At 46.5% G+C, this 15372-nt stretch overlaps 1 long non-coding RNA gene across 1 annotated transcript; it reads left to right on the top strand.

Moving 5' to 3' along the window:
• The first annotated feature begins 6236 nt into the window (after window positions 1-6236).
• LOC120676989 lies at window positions 6237-7040 on the top strand. The gene is made up of 2 exons (XR_005676067.1): window positions 6237-6333; window positions 6645-7040. It is a non-coding gene; the product is annotated as an uncharacterized LOC120676989 (long non-coding RNA).
• The last annotated feature ends 8332 nt before the right edge of the window (window positions 7041-15372 follow it).

Below are 15372 nucleotides of genomic sequence, written 5' to 3'. Positions count from 1 at the left end.
CAACGAAAATGTCTACAGGATGCATAGATCCTGGATTTTTTTTTGCAATACAAACAACCGTAACTAGCACTGCGTTTAAGATTTCTAGCTCCAAACCTTGATCAAGGTCATTTATGGAACTTAAAAGATTAGACACGCATTTCAGATTTAGGATTTCACCACTAAGGCGATAGGAAGTTCCTCTTTGCATGCAGCCAGGGACGGCTCTTGCTGACGACAATGCTTTTAAGAAAACACCATACTCGATTCGTACACGGCTCTTCAACTAGAACGGTTGGTGAAGTCTCGTAAAGCTTCTTGATCCAGCAGGGAAAAGGTTAACAAATCAAGGATATGGTGATGAGACGAAGTGATCATGTTCTCATTGAGTTGAAATCACAACACGAAGAAAACGGATATCGGTGAGATTCAGCACAAGGTTTGTGAGAACAAGTGAGGATAACACAAAGAATGGTTTAGGAGAAGATTTTTGGAACATCCTTGCTCAAGATTTATTACTTGAAGTAGTTGCACGATGGTAGTTGTAAAACATTTTTATTTATGCCAATGCAATCAAGGAATGATAACAAATTATTCCAACTCAGAGTGTAAATGCTTGATAACCATGATAATGATGCACCCATGAAATGTATGATTGCAATGGTGGTGCAATGCAACAATGGGATGTTCCATGCACAAATGAAATGGTGCATGTGATACGATGCAATTGCCATGATGCATACACCATGATGCAAGGATGGCAATGCTCTTTATTGCATGCACATAAAGAGATGTATAGAGTATGATGCATACACATATGAGTTGCTGATGCACACATGCAACACGCACCTTATGACCATTCCCTCGCGACTAACCTCGCGTTAACCCTATATCCTTGAGTAAGGATTAGAAGTTAAGACACTAGTAAGGGTTGCACAAGAAGGGATTGAGGTGAGTTATGTCACATATACCGAGACACCAGCGCGCTCCTAGTGGCTCAATCATGTGGCTGCAGCACACATGAGACCCTAGGTTCCGTCACGACATCAGGGTTATGTAACGAAACACAACTGCAAAAGAAATCGATAGTAGCAACCCAACAGTGCCAACAGCAAGATAAATTAACGAAACCGAAGACACCCGAAGTGTACTCGGACGCATACCCGTTAGTCAGCCTACGCATTCCCGATCATGATGCAACACAATGCACTGACCAATGAGGTGATGCAGGATGTTACAATGACTCTACTCAAAAGTTATCATTATCATAAATCTTTTTAATTTCTCCAAAAATTAACTAAGCAAGAACGAAGGTACACGATTTCAAATGTTGGAATCAAAATGCCCAACATTGAGAGGTACTAGAAGATTCATTGGACCATGGATAGAAAGGTTTTGTTGACCGACATCAAAGTTTAAACAGCCAAAAGAGAAAGCAACAACACTTTTGCTGGAATAGGTTCGAGATATAGATCAAAAGTTTGGATTTGAATGACAAGCTAGACTACTGGTAAGGTTCTCACAAAACTCAAATCCCCTAACTTACAAAAGACCTTCTCAACTCAAGATCAACTAGCAGATTACATTGGCCTACTACCACATCACGAACCTAGGACGACATTCAGATAAAAACAACACATTTTAGTAAAACAATGTAACAAGCAAGGTGATCAAACCAACCAAAGATGAGATGATGCATGCACATTCTATTCGTTCCTCACCCAAACAATCGCCAATAACTAGGCATACGAGGACAACCGGTGGCACAATACGGACTCTCCCTATATATATACTAGTCGTTCTTACGTTCCAAGCTTACGTAACGTGGTTAGCGTACCTGCAGATAGACACAATATATAAAGAGATATACAAAACCATTTCTGGACCCTTCGTGCCAGCACACACGAACGGCCCTCATGTGTCCTACGCCACACGGGTAACGCATATGCAGTTTCCCACATATTCACACATACATTACCATCTACTATAGAGATGGCACCCAAACGTTCGACGCTGAATGGGCAGCGCTTCATACGTTACCGGGGCAACGTATTCATTTCCTGTACAAATCGCCTTACGGGACACCCAAGGATACACGTGTCCCAAGGTACACGGTTATGACCAACTGCATAATGAGTCTTCACCTCGTAACATTGCCTTACGAGATGGCCGTGATAACAATCACACGGTGGGAAATCCGCACTCCATATCAGGCGGCAGATAGCGACAGGCTCGTTAGAATTGAACCTTATCACCTCCTCGTATGCTCAACATACGGAACCCGCGCACGTATGAAACACATGGGCTATTCTAAAGGACTACCAAGAATGCTTACCTTGCTTACCTCAGCGTAGGTGCATCGTTATAGAATAACAGTTGTGCACAAAAGTAAGGTTTAACATAAAGTAAAGAGCTGGAAGTGCTGGAATAAAATAGATACTTAGATGCCACCATAGCTAATAAAACCTAGATAGGGCATACGTGCTATCTATCTTATTCCTTAGCGCAACTAGCGTCAAGTTTTCGAAACCAACATTTTGCAAGCCAAAAAGTCAGTTTTAAACTTAATTAAACATAAAAGTAATCATCCCAGTGCGTTTCGGCTCTGATACCAGCTGTGACAGAACCGCCCAAATTAAACCGGCTTAAGTGCGCTAACTATCATTTTAAGTGTTAATCAAGTAAACACGCACTTAAAACAGTGTAATCCGGCAGCCTGTTGGGTTAAGGATCGAAAACACTGGAAGTCTCGTACGAAGACGAGCACAGATGATTACAAGCAGATAAAAGCTCTCAAATTTAATTTACAAGCGGAGTTTTACCAATAAGTTTACGTAAAATATCAGAGTTCAAAATGCAGCGAAATTAAATAGAAGTTTAGTTTAGAAAAACAACGATTACTACGATGACGTGAGGACGTCACATCGAGCCCACCGATGTGAATCCTGGTTAGCTCCAGCAAGCAGTAGTTACCTGAAAACAGGGTGACAACAAACCCTGAGTATACTAATACTCAACAAGACTTAACCAACATGAGTATACTTAGCCCACTATCTAGACATGCAAAGCTTTTTGGCTCTGGAGTTTCTTTTGCTGAAAGGCTACTAATACTGGATCCTTACTTTCAATATTTTAGCTCAATTTAAGTTTATCAAGTACCAACTAGATTTGCCTGACATCTAAAGCAAGCATGGTTGATCACATCGAACCTCTATTAAAACCATTCAAACGTCTTCAATTCATTCTCATTTCATCCTTTACTACGATGTGACAAAGTGACCAAGGTTCTCTTAACCGAGAGAGACGGCGAATCGATCCGATTTAACCTTGCAAGGTGGACCTAACTCACACGACACGTGCAGCCATGCCGGACCACATATGTCAACCATTCCCATCATTACCCCGACGTCTGAATCACGCCTGCCAAAACCCGGGTGAAGGGTCCCTCACAGCGAACTCCCAGAGAACTAGGAGGCGACATACACTCCAACACCCGCCATCATCCCACTCCCAGAGTAGCAGGTCGCGATTCAAAGTATCGTTGCAAATCAGGTATTTAGCTTACCGGTTTCGACTACCTCCTACTTCCGGCATGTGGTTAGTACTGTTCAAACTCGGTCAGCACTGCCAACAACGGTACGGTCCTCAATCGACACAGGAGGAGGCTTACTTTCCATCCATTTCATATCCAGAACCAATTCATCTCCGCCCGGTCTTTCATTTCTCTTTCCTCATTGAATCATTCTCAAACCACATTGCCACAAGTAACAAGATCTTAAATCTCGCGAGTGACAGGAATCACTCGACTTCTACCGAGATCTTGCTTAGCAGAGCATTTCTAACGACACCTGCATACTAGTATAGACCCTCAGGTACCTAGGGAGAACATGCATACTAAAGTTCCATACAACTCCTAGAACGTAAATGCACGAAATACTTAAATAAACAATGAATACTTAAAATTAGGGTTATGCTCCGGGGCTTACCTGGGATCAACACTGAATTAGTTAGTGTTGGTTAGATGATATTCGCTTGGCGGACATTTTCCTTTGGGTAAAGCGCATCGGGTCCATCCATCCAGCTTCTGGGTGCGTCCACCGTTACACCATCTTCCGGCTCGGCTGCTGCTTCGGCTTGCGGTTCCCCTGCTTGCGGCTCCGAGATCAGCTCAGCGACCAACTCGTAGACGGCTTCGCTCGTGGTGTCTACACATATGAAAGGATGCCATGCTAGAGTCAGAACCACAGCAGTGCATGGATGCTCATGATGCGATGCATTTCAATACAAAGCAATTGAAAGAACCGACGTAGCTGACATGCATCAACTGAGTAACCACCACAAAGAAAGTAACAACTAACGATTTGAGTGCTTAGGTGCGGTTCCGAAGTTCAACTCATTTTAGCCTGAAGTGTTTCCTACCAAGCAAAAGTTACTAAACTCGCTTTGAAGGATCAAACACAACCCTAGAACAACATGGATCAAAATATCTAGGGACTTGTTTTGTTGCAAAAACACTTGCATGCATGAAAGAATTAAATACAACAAAAACAAAAGAAAAGATTAGCTAGGAGCCAAGTAAAAGCAAGGACTTGATTTGCAGATATAATCTAGCAACAAGAATTTATCGGAAAACATGATTTTGATAAAGCATGCCACATAAATTTTCCAATATTTACTGACGATCGACAATATTTATTTTAACCCTAGAAAAGGAATTAAACACTACAGATCCACACACATGCACATAGGCTAAGCACCTGAAACTTTTTCAGCGGACTACACATGCAAGGAGTAAGCTACCATAAAATTTTCAGGATTTTTAGACAAACCAAACAACCGATACAAAATAATCTAGCTTAAACGCAAACCATAAATTTAGCAGTGGTAAAAGTGACATTTACCATGCATAAATATTTTTCTACTGAAGACCCTAATTTTATAAACCTAACAAAATTTAGTTTGCGTTTTTAGGATTTTTCCTTGATTTATTATGCAATTACAAAGTTTCAGCCGAAATCAACAAAAAGAAATAAAACCACCCCTAAAATCTCCTGACCCGCGGGCCCCACTTGACAGGGAGAGAGGGGGGCTGACAGCCAGGCCCCACCTGCCAGGGACCCAGCCCGCCCCGTTCCCCTTTTCCCCCTCCCCTGTTTCGCTGCCGCCCCGGCCGCGCACGCCGGCGGCGTGCCTGGCCGCGCATGCGGCGGCTGGGGCCGGCCGGCCGGCCTGCTGGCGCCATGCAGGCGGGCTCGCGTACGGGGGCCCGCGCACAGGGCCCAAGGTGGAGCGAGCGGTGGCAGAGCGGCGGCGGCTTGCGGCGGCGGCGGCGGGGCTGTTCCGGCCGTGGCGGAGCGAGGCGACGGCGGGATGGGGCGGCGCGAGCTTCAGCATGGCCGGGCGGCCTTGGGGCGCGCGACGGCGGCGCGCGGGCTGGAGCAGGGCTGCCCCGCGGCGGGCGCGCACGGCGCACAGCGCATTCGCGGCGGCGCTGCGGCTGCGGTGGCCGCGGATTCGGTGGGGGAAGGGTCGGGGAGGAAGAAGGGGTTGCGGGGGAGCTCAGCAAGGTCCGATTTTGGGCAGAGGGTGGCCGGAAGAGGGAGCTCGACGGCGATGGTGAAGCTCGGCGGGAACGGCGATGGCGAGCGGTGGTCTGAGCGCCGATTTGGCCGGGGAGTAGGGCACGGCCGCGTTCGGGAAGGTGTGGAGTGGGTTCGGGGCGAAGTTGTGTGGCTCTGGGTGCGCGGAATCGAAGCGAGGTGGTGAGGGTTGGCCGGAATCGGCCGGCACGGCGATGGCTCTGCTCGAGTTCCACTGCGTGCTCTGCACGGGCGAGGAAAGGGGAAGGATAAGGCGAAAACGGGGACGGCACCGTGGGGATAAGGACGCGCAGCGCGGAGGGCGAGGATCTTCAACTTTTGTTTCAGGTACTTTTTCATTTGAACAAATGTTTGAAAGATAAAATTTCAAAACTTGGGTGCATTTGAAAATGTCCTATTCAAAGCAAAATTAAAGATTTTCTTTAAATTTCGTGCTGAAACTTGAATTTTGGCCAAAATAAAAGTTGTAGAGAAAAAGAAGGTCTACAACTTTCGTTTTGGGCGAAAATTGATTTGAGGCTCGGATCAAGAAGAAAAACGTAGACGAACACGGCTAAACAATGTTTAACGCGCGGACTCGGTTAACGCTAATGACGGTGATTAGCCTCGATTAGCGATTAAGTACAAAGTTAGGTCAAAATTAACACCGGGGTGTTACTGTCTTCTTCCCTGTCGTCGATGTCTTCGGCGACGGCGTGAAGCTTTTGCTCCTCCGGGCTGCAACCGGCAGCGTGTCCTCTGGACGGCCCGTGAGGTCAGTGGTCCTTCTTCTTGTGAAGGGCAGAAGGGGTGGGATCTTTTTTGCTCCTATGTGAGCTTTCCTTTCCGGGTCGGTGACGATGGCGCCGGCGGCGGATTGCTTTTCCGGTCACTGGATTCGTTTCTGGTGATGGCGGATCGATGGGTTTCTCCGATTGTTTTGTTGGTGTTGGGTCTTAGTGAGTTGGTGCTGCACTTTGGATTTTGGGGATGTGGATGGCTCTCATCCACGGCGTTAGATGGTGGATGTGAGGTCAAATCGATGTGGCCGACAGCTGATGTCCTTTTACCGAGTATCTCTTGCAGCTTAACCATGCTTGGTTTCCGCCAAACGATTTGGATAGATCAGATGGGGGGTTGCAAGATTCGAAGAGCAAGCAGGCAATCTCAGAGACAGCGCCGGCGATCTGTTCGGAGAAGGTTCCTGTTCCAATACTGTGACGATGACGGCCGATGTGCGCCATTTGTTGGATGTCTTGCGGCTGAAATAGCTAGAGGTCTCGTCGGGTGTTGGTAGAGTTCTTTGCGTCTTGATCCAAGGACCGTAGCGTTAAATTTGATGTTTCCCAGGGTCTTGTATGCATTTTCTTACCTCTGGAGGATGAGTGGTGTGGACTTCCTTGTAATTCTTTCTTCCTCCAGGGTTCTTGATGTAAAAGTTGGGTTTTAATATATGGGGTCCAGCCCCTTCGCAAAAAAAAATTACAACCGCTCAAAGAAGTATCAAATTACATGACAGTGGAACAAACTTTGGAGCGCTTTTGTTTAGCAGGAAAACTATTTTCAGTGGTCCCGTTATGAATATACTCGGCCTATTTGTTTACAAGCAAGATTATATAATCTAGTTTGTAGATGATGAATTATATAATATGGATTATCTATATCTATTTTTAAAGCGAGTAAGGTTTTCACCTAAATTTTTAGTTTGGTCCGTTTGGTTTGGTTCATCTCGTATTATTGACAAATGGGTCTTAGTCTATCACGTAGATCCCTATAAATTAAAGCACGGGCTACGTATCTGATATTTATACCAACTTTATCCGTAGCAACACACGAGCATAATTGCTAGTATAATGTAGATTATATAATCGGATGAATAAACTGGAGGGTTTAATTTGTTTCCTTGTGAGATTATTCAGATTTTAACAAAGATAAATCAGAGGATAAGTTGCAATTTCGTGGGCCATTTCAAGTTCAGCTAAAACAACAACGTGTGAACACGGGAGCGGCTCCGGTGCACGGTGGGCCCGTGGAGATTGGCTGCCATAAAGCCAGAGATTGATGGCACGATAGGGAGTTAACACGATCTGAATGGTCCCTCTTATGGATAAATAAAGAGGAATGGAGTGTCAAACCAGGCAATTTGACCAATTAGTTTCTTTGGCGAGAAATTTGACCAACTGTTAATCATTCGATACCCTTTTTCAGTACACATGGTTCACGCTGAGAGGGATGTTTGGCATATTTTTGTGCTTAATTGAGGTGCTGATTTTGCAGTTTGGATTCGGTTCGTTCCATGTGAACTGAAAAGAGCTTACTTTACAAGCCTCTTTGTGCTATTCTTTTTTCTTGATACTTATCTATCCTTAATATATTGAGTAACCAAAAGGTAAAAACTGTAACAAAGCCCAATCTTGTAATGATTTCGAAAACTCTACTGATCAGAGGGTTCATGAGTAACTATCTAGTCTTTCTTTTAATGAAAAACATGCCCAGCCATGATCGCGATGAGTAACTGTCTAGCTGACTCAGTCGAACAAATCCATTCCATTCCATTACTCAGTCATGAGCGGTCAATTTCCATTGCTTTCACATTTGTCCTCGCTTTCTCCGCATTATATTATCAGAGGCTGCTAGATATGCAGCGCTGCGGTTAGAATACATGGATGGATTGTAGTTACAAATCTACATTATTTTGTGAAATACTAAGTTAGGGTAAATACATTGATCTAATCTAATAGGCGGTCTCATGCATTACCACGTCATCTTTTTGACGATGTAATAGAAATATATACAATATGTTGTCTTATAAACTATCTCATAATAAATATATAGTATTCCGTAATCTGTGCACAAAAAAAAATATTATGAGTTGTATGGCAACAACAACTCATATAATTATGAGAAAATTGTCTCATAGTCCTAAATTTTGACCTATGGGGTGGTTGTTTGGTGAAACAACCATCTAATTCACTGTCCTCCCCCTTTCTCCGTCACCTAATAAAAAATCCTACGTGAACTTGCATGAGGCGATCTATGAGACTGCTGATGTGTAGCAATGTACTTGTCCCCTTAAAGTTGTATTCATTTGTTTCTACCACGGTGAGATATATATGATAAAAGAAAGTGAAGGATACACTTTTTCTACTTGGGTACTTTCTGCCCTTGTCACTTTGCACTGATAGTCTCTTCAGGCCATTACCATCCATTAAGCAAATACTCTTAGGCAAGTGCACGTAGTACAGCTGTAACACCATGGGGCAGAAAATGAACTAAAAAACAAACAAAAACAAAAGATGCATATGCACAAACTGACTGTAGAAACAAGTTAGATATGACATCCTCGAGTTTCCACGAACACACCGAATATTACTGAAGAGTTTATTGTTTATAAGATGGTGAAAGCGACAGCTCACCTACCGCCATAGATCAGACGGCGATAATGAATGGTCTGCAGATAACGAGATCCGTGACTAGTCATCAACCCGACGATATCGCCCCGCCTCTGTCCAAACGCAGCACCCACACATCAAGTTCATCTTCCTGCTGGTTTCCTACGGTTTGACTTTATCACGTGTATACACGATTCGACCTTAAGGTCCCAACTACTACATCAAGGAGGACATTATCAGGGCCTTTCAGGCACTCTGGTCGCTTGATGGAAGAAGCTTGTACTTAGTAAACCAGGCTTACATGATACTCTTGAGGAAAAAGAAAGATGCATCCATTTTAAATGATTTCAGGCCAATCAACCTAATTCATAGCTTTGCCAAGCTATTTGCGAAAGTGCTAGCCAGACGACTATCTCCACATATGAATGACTTGGTTCGTCTGAATCAGAGTGCATTCATCTCAGGTCGTCTCATTCATGAAAACTTTAAAGCGGTGCAACTAACAGCTTCTATTCTACATCGAAAACGCATTCCGAGTGCTCTTTTAAAAGTGGATATTGCCAAAGCCTTTGATTCGGTTAATTGGAGCTTCCTCTTGGCAATTCTCAGGCATATGGGGTTTCCTAGGAGATGGATCAATTGGATTTCATTGTTGTTGTCGACTACCAGCACAAAGATTATTCTAAACGGGCAGCCCGGAAAACGCATCATTCACGCGAGAGGGTTACGTCAAGGGGACCCTCTCTCACTGTTACTATTTGTATTGGCGATGGAGCCTTTAAACGCCCTATTCCGGCTGGCCATCAGCAAGCAAGTATTCAGCTCTATGGGAACCGCTAACATCCCTGAGCGCATTTTTCTGTACGCTGATGACGTGATCCTTTTTTCCTCTCCGGCTGAGCAGGATCTGGTCGCTGTGGGAACAATTCTCAACATGTTCGCTGCGGCCTCGGGACTTTATATCAATCCCAACAAATGTGCTATAACTCCTATTCAGTGCAGTTTGTTGGAGACGGCCTCACTCATGAAGTTCCTGCCAGGGGCCTGCAAGCATTTCCAATTCGCTACCTAGGTATACCCCTATCCATTTATAAACCGAGAAAGTGTGATCTCCAGCACTTGGTCGACAAGGTCGTTGCAGGTCTGCCGACCTGGAAAGCGGGGCTCTTAACAAAGGCGGGGCGTACAGTTTTAGTGAAGACCAAGATGTCAGCAATTCCAGTGTACACGGCCGTTGCAATCTCGATTTCACCTTGGGTTCTAAAATGCATCGACAAGCGTCGTCGCGCCTTTCTTTGGAAAGGCACTGACTCAGTGTCAGGTGGGCACTGCGTCCTTGGTTGGCCTAAGGTTTGTCGCCCTCCAGACCTAGGCGGGCTTGGGATACCCGACCTGCAAATCCAAGGTTATGCGCTCCGTATGCGTTGGCTTTGGGCCAAACGCACTGATCCAAATCGGCCTTGGTCTGCTCTCCACGATCGCGCTGAGAGCATAGTCCTAGACATGTTCAATGCCTCCATCTCAATACAAATTGGCAATGGTCAACGTTCCTACTTCTGGACAGACCGTTGGATCCAAGGTCGCAGCATCAAAGACCTTGCACCCGCTTTGCTAGCTGCAGTCCACCCAAGAGCCCAACGACAGCGAACTGTGGCTGAAGGCTTGTCGAACAGAGCTTGGGTCAGGGACATCACTGGCGCTCTCACTGTCCAGGTGATCTCGAGTACCTGCAAATCTGGAACCTAGTCGAGAACCAAGTGATAAACGATCTTTGCCGATGATAGGTTCATTTGGAAGTGGACTGCTGATCATTGTTTCACCACAGCCTCAGCTTATAGAGCTTTCCTTATTGGTCAGCATCCAATACCTGGAGCCAAGCTGCTCAGGAAAACAAAAGCGCCTGGTCATTGCAAGTTTTTTGTTTGGCTTGTGCTACACGATCGTTGTTGGACAGCTGCAAGGCGGAAGCGTTATAACTTGCAGGACGATGACTCTTGCGGTGCATGTTTCCAGCTCTCTGAAACCATCTCGCACATTCTTGTTGGTTGCGTTTATGCCCGGGAGGTTTGGTCCAATTTACTTCGCAGATGGAACTGGCTTAGGTTGGCCGCTGGGTTGTCAACTCACTTGGAGTTTACTGATTGGCGGTCGTGGTCAAGGAAGCAAGTGCATGGGGACGACAGAAAAGCTTTCGACACTCTGCTCGTGTTAGTTGTCTGGCTACTTTGGAAAGAAAGGAACAATAGCATCTTCCAAAATTCTAACATGCTAGCTTCTGATTTGGTACTGAGGATAATTGAGGAAGGCAAGGCTTGGGCTTATGCAGGTTTTAGGCATCTTCAGAAGTTTTTCCCGGATGCTCTTAGCTTAAGGTCGCAAAATTTGTTGCATGTAATAGCTTAATCGCTTGGACCTTGACTTGGTTAAAGGAGCTCGCCATCGCGAGTTCCTTTGAACCTGCTGTATCCTCTTTTCCTCCTCTTAATAAAATGCATGCTTAGGCACGGTCGCGAAAAAAGGTCCCAACTACTACAGCAACGTTCTTCATTCGCTTGTGAATGATCAAGGCCGCGCCGAAACTTTTTCCATAATCTAAAAAAAAACTACAGCAACGTTCTCTACAAAGCACAGCAGATGGTTTGTTGACTGCTCCTCGATCTCTTCTCAGTGTGCTGCTCTCAGGTCTCTATACTCTTATCTTTCAAAACAAAAGGTCATACTCTTGACTGTAGGTTTTGTTGCCATTGGGATCGGTTGGAATCAAAACAAGCTTTGCTCTGTCATGACGGGTTGACGTCCCAGGGAAAACGACCTTTAAATTCAACCGTGTTTTGCGTTCAAACAATCAAACTGAGTTTTTTGGGTCTTGGTCTCTTGGAGCAGCCAATGGACGACCATACCAACCATCCCCGTTCCGCCGCCGGCCGTCCGTTCCAAGAATTGGGGAAATGGACCATACCAACCATCCCTGTCTTCACGTCTGGAGCTGGTTTTTTTAGTTTGCAAATATAAAATGTTCAATCATCTATGCAAATAACACAAGATGTAAAAAGATCAGTGGTCCATCACAAGTTAGCAAAAAAGAATTAAATAAAAGCAAGTGGGAAGTCAATATTGATGATGGGCTGCCAATTTTCTGGCCCATCACCATCTCCATCTCGGCGGCGACAGAAATGGGCTGCCAATACCCTCCTCGTCGCCTATTCTCACTTCTCGCATAGGAGACACAAGTTTTTTTTTTTTGAAAAGCCAAGCTGGCAAGCTTTATTCATTCGATAACAAAGTTACATCATTTTGCTAATAGAGCTGTAATAAAAGTTGGTTGAGAGTCAACCCAAATACAAGAATTTCTATCATCTAAAGCCTGCCTAGCTAGCTCGTGTGCTACTTGATTTGCTTCCCTATTACAATGCTCAATACTCCCTCCGTTCGGAAATGATCTACATATTTTGACTAGAGAAAGTCAAACTTTATAAACTTTGACTAATAATTAGTTAAATTATATGTATAATTAGTTTATAAAATTTATGTCAATACATATGTATTCAAAGAGGTTTTGAGATGACATTGAGTTATTCGTAATTGACATTATATTCTAAGAGTGATTAATAAGTCAAACTTTACTTCGAATGACTTTCTCTAGTCAAAATATGTAGATCATTTCCGAACGGAGGGAGTATTAGATAACGGGATATCCTTCCAGAGATCATAGCAAACCTCCAAAATCGGCGCCGACGCTGTGGCTGTGAAGCCTCCGTTGTTCATAATACCAACAACTTCTTGGCAATCCGAATATAACAAGAATCTGGAGCAGCCGATTTGGTTTGCCAAGCACAATCCTTCTTTGAGGGCATAGGATTCCGCCATGGTTGCATCCAACACCGAGGGTAAGAAGCTCATGGAGGCAGCAATGAATCCTCCACTTGAGTCTCTAATAACAACTCCGGTGCTTCCCCTTCCATCAACAAAACTCGCATCAACTGTTTGTTGGGTTCGCGACGATTACCAACTGGCCACATATAAGGTCGTGAATTAGATATTTCTTTGATTCAGAACCACGATAGTTATCTAAGATTAAACGAGTTGGATTGAATTAGCCTTAGGCAGGTTTGAAAAAAAAAGGTGTTACAAATGTTGGCAACTTAGTATTTGAAAGCAAACCCCATACTGACACGGTATTTTTATATGCATGTCGAAAGTGGTATGGAGTCAGGGTGAAATCAAGATGGGAAAAATGTTCATGGGCCATGCCAGCAAATCGCATCATCGCACAACTAAAGAGAAGCAGCCAGCCACAGGACCACGACACAGCCGTAGCAGCGTTGGCGCCTCGCCTCTTCCGCTTAACCAGCAGATGAGCTGAACCGGCCAACCCACTCGCGCCACCTTTCCCGGATCAACCGCCTCCACCACCACTCCATGCACGTCTCTTCAATCACCCAGCTCTCCGATCCCCCACCATTTTCCTTCTCCCTCCTCAGAGCCATGCGCGGCATCTGCCGTAACTGCTCCATCTCCGCGGCGGCTGATCGCACACAGGGCCTGCGGCAGCGCTACAAAAATCATATCGAATCAGCAAACGAACCGGCCGCAGAGGATTAACAGTGCGCGGCAGCAGGGTAGCCGGAGAGACCCGCCTGATCGCCTTCCACCCTTAGCTTCCCTTCCTTCCGATGGCGAGAGCGCACCCTGCGACGTCGTCGTCGTCGGAGCGCACGCCGCCGGTCGTCGCGGCCTCCGCCTCCTCGTCATCCCCCGCGCTGCTGCTGCACGCCGCGTGGGTCGCGGCCGCCGTCGCCGTCTGCGTCGCGCTCTGCACCATCCACGCGCGCAAGCCCTCCTCGTCGTCGTCGCGCCGCCGCGGCTCGCGTTCGGCGTCCAGCCGCCGCGGGTCCAGCAGGGAGAGCGGCGTCGCGGGCGCGGGCGCGGCCGGCGGCGCCACGCCGGCCAAGGTGTCCCCGACGCCGAGCGACACGGCGGCCAAGGCCAACGGAGCCGCCGGCGTCGAGACGGCGGCTGACGGCGGACCGGTCACGGTGATCGACGTCGGGACGCACGGGCCCATCGCGCCGGCGTTCCTGCCGCCGCCGGACCCGCTCCCGCCGCGCCGGAGCCTGTCCCTGTCCCTGTCCGGGAAGCACATGCACATCCGCTTCGCCGAGCGGTTCGGGAGGATACGCTCGATGCGGCGCGGCGGGTCGGGGGAGGACGCGGCGCCCGCCGCCGCGGAGGACGACGTCTTCGTCGTGGGGTGCCGCCGCGGCGGCGGCGAGGTCGGGGAGGAGGGCACGCTGTGGACCAAGACGATCATCCTCGGGGAGAGGTGCCGCGTCCCGAGCGCCGGCAACGAGGACGGCGGCGCTGGCGACGTCGCGGTGCCGTGGAAGAGCTACCGGACCAGGCAGCCGCGGTCGGTGCCGGTCACGCGCAGCAACTCCTTCGCCGGCGTGGGCAGCGCCGGCGCACGAAGACTTGGCGATCCACGTTTCTAGCAACCTCTTCATCAAACGGTTTTCCCGAGGATCAATCGATGAAATACGACGTGGCCGTCGACGGCTCCCTGCTAATCTCGATTCGATGAACCAATGTATCCTGCTGCCGAGACACACATTGCATGTTTATAGGCTAAACTGTTGATTCCCCCCCCCCCCCCCCCCAGGAAAAAAAGACCGCTCAATTCTTTTTCCCCTTTGATGGATTTTTTTTTAGAGATGTATGTGCCATAGGCATGTGTTTTAAAGTCAAATTATTTAAAAATATTTGAATTGTATCAAACTACTACTAAAAAAATCTTATTTGCTGCGTGATGGAATAACCAATTATTGCTATCTAAGAATCTAAAGGGAAGCAATATTTTGTATCTATATAAGATAACCTTTAATTAAATAAGAAAGCATATTCTTATCAGATGGGGTCAGGACGGATCGGATGGGGTGAGGCTAGGTGGACTCGCGGCCACTCACCTTGATCGGGTCATGCAGCAGTCATCGTCGTCCCTGGCCGGAATTTGATGCAGCTTCTCAGCGCAGGGAGCGGCGTGGGCTCGGGGTACGAATGTACGATCGCAGGTCAGGCGGACGGAGGGACGTACTCACTCCCTTCCCTAAATAACCGTCCTTCTCGCTTCCGGAAAAATAATTTTAATTAATTTTATATAAAATAATATTAATATTTATGATATATAATTGATATAATTAGATTAATATTTAAAATTGCGAGCTATAGAATTTAGCGGGTGTCTCGCCAAAACGCTATAGGCGCTATAGCGGACGCTATAGCACCGCTATGGCTCCGCTATAGCGGCAACCATATGCAGTAGCGTCAGCTACTTCTGGCTGCAATAACGGCGCTATTTCAACGCTATAGCGCGCTATTTTTTACATAGTAAGAAAACATCAGGATAAGATAATGACATCATACTT

Source organism: Panicum virgatum, chromosome 5N (genome assembly GCF_016808335.1).
Source record: "Panicum virgatum strain AP13 chromosome 5N, P.virgatum_v5, whole genome shotgun sequence".
NCBI classification, from domain to species: domain Eukaryota; kingdom Viridiplantae; phylum Streptophyta; class Magnoliopsida; order Poales; family Poaceae; genus Panicum; species Panicum virgatum.
This window is presented reverse-complemented; position numbering and strand designations above follow the sequence as displayed.